The sequence below is a fragment of the Oreochromis niloticus genome, linkage group LG11 (assembly GCF_001858045.2).
Source record: "Oreochromis niloticus isolate F11D_XX linkage group LG11, O_niloticus_UMD_NMBU, whole genome shotgun sequence".
Lineage (NCBI taxonomy): Eukaryota > Metazoa > Chordata > Actinopteri > Cichliformes > Cichlidae > Oreochromis > Oreochromis niloticus.
In genome coordinates, this window is record NC_031976.2 from 33442107 (window position 1) to 33448300 (window position 6194).

Here is a 6194-nt window from a genome sequence, read left to right on the forward strand (position 1 = left end):
GCATCTGCACCGGTAAGGTTCTCAAATTTCTTGCTACTGCAGAACCTTGTGAAGTGAATGTATGACTGTCTCTGTGTTGGACTGGTGACTGGTGGAATGTACCTGCATCTCTCCCTGAGAGACGGGCTCTAACCTTGTTGATGAGGAAAGCAAGGGACAAAGTTAACCAGCCCTAGACAGCGTTACTAGGGCCCCACCCTGTAGCTAAGCCTGGGTCCTGGGATTTGAGGGCAAACGTCTGCTGTTTAGGCCTAAACCCACAGAGCCCAGCAAGCCCACCACCCTGAACAGGGGCTGCAGAGATTGGATTGATTGGTTGTCATTGAAGGAGTCCCTGGCAGCCCAACCCCTGCCAAAAATTGCTAAAAGAACATGGTGGTTAGTAATAGAAATCAACTTTGAGCTGCTTCCTTGTCACAAGGACTCTCAGGCAGATACAGTGGCTTGCAAAAGTATTCGGCCCTCTTGAACTTTTCCACATTATGTCACATTAAAGCCACAAACATGAATCAATGTTATTGGAATTCCACGTGAAAGACCAACACAAAGTGGTGTACACGTGAGAAGTGGAACGAAAATCATACATGATTTCAAACATTTTTTACAAATAAATAACTGCAAAGTGGGGTGTGCGTAATTATTCAGCCCCCTGAGTCAATACTTTGTAGAACCACCTTTTGCTGCAATTACAGCTGCCAGTCTTTTAGGGTATGTCTCTACCAGCTTTGCACATCTAGAGACTGAAATCCTTGCCCATTCTTCTTTGCAAAACAGCTCCACAACTGCCCTGTGACGGCCTCAGAGGTTGTCTAAGAGAATATTGGGAGCAACAACACCATGAAGTCCAAAGAACACACCAGACAGGTCAGGGATAAATTTATTGAGAAATTTAAAGCAGGCTTAGGCTACAAAAAGATTTCCCAAGCCTTGAACATCCCACGGAGCACTGTTCAAGCCATCATCCAGAAATGGAAGGAGTATGGCACAACTGTAAACCTACCATGACAAGGCCGTCCACCTAAACTCACAGGCCGAACAAGGAGAGCGCTGATCAGAAATGCAGCCAAGAGGCCCATGGTGACTCTGGACGAGCTGCAGAGATCTACAGCTCAGGTGGGGGAATCTGTCCATAGGACAACTATTAGTCGTGCACTGCACAAAGTTGGCCTTTATGGAAGAGTGGCAAGAAGAAAGCCATTGTTAAAAGAAAACCATAAGAAGTCTCGTTTGCAGTTTGCCACAAGCCATGTGGGGGACACAGCAAACATGTGGAAGAAGGCGCTCTGCTCAGATGAGACCAAAATGGAACTTTTTGGCCAAAATGCAAAACGCTATGTGTGGCGGAAAACTAACACTGCACATCACTCTGAACACACCATCCCCACTGTCAAATATGGTGGTGGCAGCATCATGCTCTGGGGGTGCTTCTCTTCAGCAGGGACAGGGAAGCTGGTCAGAGTTGATGGAAAGATGGATGGAGCCAAATACAGGGCAATCTTGGAAGAAAACCTCTTGGAGTCTGCAAAAGACTTGAGACAACCTCTGAGGCCGTCACAGGGCAGTTGTGGAGCTGTTTTGCAAAGAAGAATGGGCAAGAATTTCAGTCTCTAGATGTGCAAAACTGGTAGAGACATACCCTAAAAGACTGGCAGCTGTAATTGCAGCAAAAGGTGGTTCTACAAAGTATTGACTCAGGGGGCTGAATGATTACGCACACCCCACTTTTCAGTTATTTATTTGTAAAAAATGTTTGGAATCATGTATGATTTTCGTTCCACTTCTCACGTGTACACCACTTTGTATTGGTCTTTCACCTGGAATTCCAATAAAATTGATTCGTGTTTGTGGCTGTAATGTGACAAAATGTGGGAAAGTTCAAGGGGGCCGAATACTTTTGCAAGCCACTGTAGCTCTGCATGTTTTGATAGTTTGGGGTTTTTTTTACTCTACATTTCCTTCCTGACACAACAGCAAGCAACATTTTGCTTGCAAAGTAAATGTGTAAACCACTAAAATATGGAGATATGATGGTAGTAATGTGGAGTGTAATCACAGTATATCGATTAGCACAAGGATAATGCCTCCATGAGGGAGTGTGTTATGCTGTAATTTTATCTCATTTGTTCATTATGCTAATGCACTACTAATGCATTAGCTGGTACACTGTCAGTGTGGCTATGTGCTGCTTTCATAATTCTGACAATGTGAGTATACACTCAATTGCTCTGAAGACTTCTCCTTTGAGAAGTCGACCATATATTTAGCTCAGCCTGGCTTATGATGAGGCCCACACAAAGCATATATGCAAACAGTGACATTGTCCACACCAGTGGGGATTCAGAGCAGGGCTGACTGCTTCTTGATCCTCCCCATGTAAAGCATCCTGGAAACACCTCTGATTTTGGCTCTGGACTCTTGAAAAAGAACTGCACATTTTGTTAAACCTGTAATTCAATTACTGTATTCTTGGAACAATCTACTTGTCAGTGAACCCAGGTCGTCTCTGTGGTTTTCTTGCAGTAGTCTTGGAGTAGCTATTGCAAATTACAGGGGGAAAAACGTTTGCTGTGAACACGGATCATTTTTCATTTTAATTTTTAGTCAAGTGTGAAAAACAATTTACATGGAAATGGTTTTCACATTATATGTAGGATTTTTTTTTAAATTGGCATGCGTATTTGTGCAGAGGAAATATAACTAGTATTGGAAAAAGTCTTGGTAGGTCGATCTACATCTCTACCCTCACCTATGGTCATGAGCTGTGGGTAGTGACCAAAAGAACGAGATCGCGGATACAAGTGGCGGAAATGGGCTTCCCCCGGAGGGTGGCTGGCCTCTCTCTTAGAGATAGGGTGAGGAGTTCAGCCATCTCGGAGGGGCTCAGAGTAGTGCCGCTGCTCCTCCATTTTGAAAGGAGCCAGTTGAGGTGGTTGGGGCATTTGACAAGGATGTCTCCTGGGCGCCTCCTGGGTGAGGTGTTCCGGGCATGTCCCACCGGGAGGAGGCCCCGGAGCAGACCCAGGACACGCTGGGTTTATATCTCTAGGCTGGCCTGGGAACACCTTGGTGTTCCCCCGGATAAACTGGAGGAGGTGCCTGGGGAGACTGGACTTCTCTGCGTAGGCTGCTGCCCCGTGACCCAGCCCCGGGTAAGCGGAAGAAGATGGATGGATGGATATTGGATAAAGGATGCTGCAATTGGAGGTGAGGGGTAAAAAAAAGAGATGATCGAGTGAAGGAGGACTTGGAGAGAGTTGTTTTGACAGAGAATAGTGCTCAGGTTCGGGAGAGATGGAGGCAGATGTTAGTGACAACACCTGAAGAAGATTTATCATAAAATTGTGAAAACAGATGGTCAAATCAATGAGCAATGTTTACATGGGCACTTGCGTCTCAGACGTGTGACTGTGGCTGGTCAAGTCAGTCACTAGATCCATATACCAAATATCACAATATTATCAAATGACTGCACAGGCATGAAAGTTTCTGTCAGGATAGTCTGATTACCTTGGTACCATCATTTGGTCAAATTTTACATTGTACAGTACTCTTCTCTATGACTCCATTGTCCCTATCAGCTCTGTGTAGAAACGTTGAACTCGCAACTCATCATTTCACCCATACTACGATCATTTCCTAAACTTAACCACGTAGTTTTCAATACCAGGACTACTGAGCTTCACATTGAGTGATTTGAAAACTAAGCTGAGCTGTGTTTTTAATACAGCCATTGCCTGCTGTGACCCACAGACCACTTACGAAGTCTGTGCTTCAGTTTTTGGTGAATTGTAGAATCTTGAGTATGTTTCTTAGCCGTAAGTAGCTTATATGTGTGACTGTGTGTTGCACCTATACACTCTATGAATGGACTTGTTAGCATTAGTTAAAAACTTAGGAGTCCACCCTCCCATTCAAACATTGTCACTACTCACTGCCAAAAACTGCAAGGTCTGAAAACTAGTGGGCAGCTTCACTGTTGCTGTGTCCATCTTTTATATATGGCCACTGTGGAAAACACACATGGCTCAGCCTCCTGGCTGACAAACCTGTGATTTATGACACAGCCAACCCTCCGACCTCCTAACATGGACTTTGTAGATCTCTACACTGGGACTGTTATCTCTGAGATGCCATGATAATGTATTTAATGGAAAGATTCAGGTGATTTCTGAGAAGATGGCACTTTTTAACTGGAGGGCTGGATGATGAACCTGGTATTAGGAAAAAATACACCTGCAGTAGTAGTTTAATACCGTGTGGCTGACAGTAGTTTGCTTAAAGCAGCACCACAGACGTGCGGCGCACCCTTACACTGTAACTGAAGATGCCCTGTTTTGCTTACTGAAAATACAATCAAATAATTTCACTGTAATCGAACTGATCAGTTTTTGCATATTTGGCAGCTATTAACAAAACTTTGATACTTTTCAACCTTGATATTCATTATTCATTTTAACAGCACACAATAAAACTATGTTTATTATGCTTACCATCTCATAAATTACTTTATGATTGTGGCTGTTTTTAGCCTTTAGCCTTGAATGCTACACTGCCACAATATGTACAATGAGATTGAGTGAGATGAATGATTAACATTTATACTATACAGTAACATTTATACCTAACTTAAGGAATTTAGTGTTGCCTGAATGTGGAATTTGTTGTTTGAGCATGTACAAATTCAGCTGTTTTGGAAATTATAACTTATATTCATTGGTTTCTTGAAAAAAGCCAACAAAGTTGTCATGATTTAAAAGTTTTGGGTGCAAACACGTGCACAGTGTGACTGTGTGACTAAGTGCTCATTGACCAGATTCGTCTGTTTGCCCGGAGTTCAGGCATCTGTGGAATGATTCTCACTCTGCAGGTCGCTGATGCTCCACACCCCATCAGCCAGCAGAAGTATTTTAAGAAGACTGACACACATTTTTTTAACAGCTGAGTGCATAACACGAGCCCAAACCTACAAATGAATTAAATAAAATCACAATACAATTAAATAATAAATGCTGAACACATATTGGATTTCCTGTTTCTCGTAAGTTCCCTGTTTTGATTTGGTGCAGTTACAGCATTTAAACAGTTGACAGCTCACCCTCTGGTTACTCATGCATGTATTTAATCTTTTTTTGTCCTGCTCATACGTGCAACCATGATGATCAGCACTGTTCTGTTTTTTCCAAAGTGATGCTGACCCACTGCAGAAAAATCTGGAACATGGCATCCCCGGTGGTGACCTGGGTTTGACCCGACCTCTGTGATCTACATACTCGACACTCACCTAAAACCCACATCAGAGACCTTCTATATTTGGTAAAAGCCAGCAACAGTTTCATCTTTAGTTAACTGTCAAAGCTTCTGCACGTTGGCAGAACAAACCACTTTTACCTTTCAGTGCTGTGCAGAAGTCTTCAACCATTCATTTTCTTTATATTTTACTAGGAAAATGGGAAATAGATTCAGTGATTTGTTGGAAAAAAACAAACAAACATACATGGACATACAGTATATAAAGCAAAAGCAGAGTTTATTCAGTTCTAGTGAGCTTGAAAATCAATATTTGGTATGACTGCCTTTATTTTTAAAGACGGCCTGAACTCTCTGAGGAAGCGTTCTCATAATTTAAGTAGACTTCAGGAATAGTTCTTGAAGGTCTTCTCTGGATGTTTGGGATCACTGTCATGCTGGAAAAATTAAGGCATTAAAAATTAAGCTCTTGCCAATCAGATGCATGGCAGATCAAAATCTGATGGTACTTTTCTGTGTTCATTTGACAAAATACCAACACCACAGGCTAAAATGCAGCCAAAAATGTGGGCTAGATGAATCATCTGAAGGACTAAATGCATCTTTCAGTTCTGCATCAGGTATTTTTTGGATGTCTTCCTGTTTTTGAAGGACTTTAAATCACTGTTCATCTGGTATAGACAGTTTTAAGGTTTTTAGGACTTCCACCTCTTCTTTTGTCCCCCACTTGTTCAGTTTCCAGTTATTTTTAAAGACATACTGCACATCATGCTGAAATATATCAAGTTTTCAGCTAATGGCTTTAAGACTATTTTATGTCTGTCTTCTTTGGGATTTTTCATAGATTCAACTAAAAATATGGGGGGAAAAGGGGGGGGGAGTTGAGACAGGCTACTAAGGTTTTAAATTTAAAGCTAATTCTTTGTTGTCTGACACAACATGGTTCA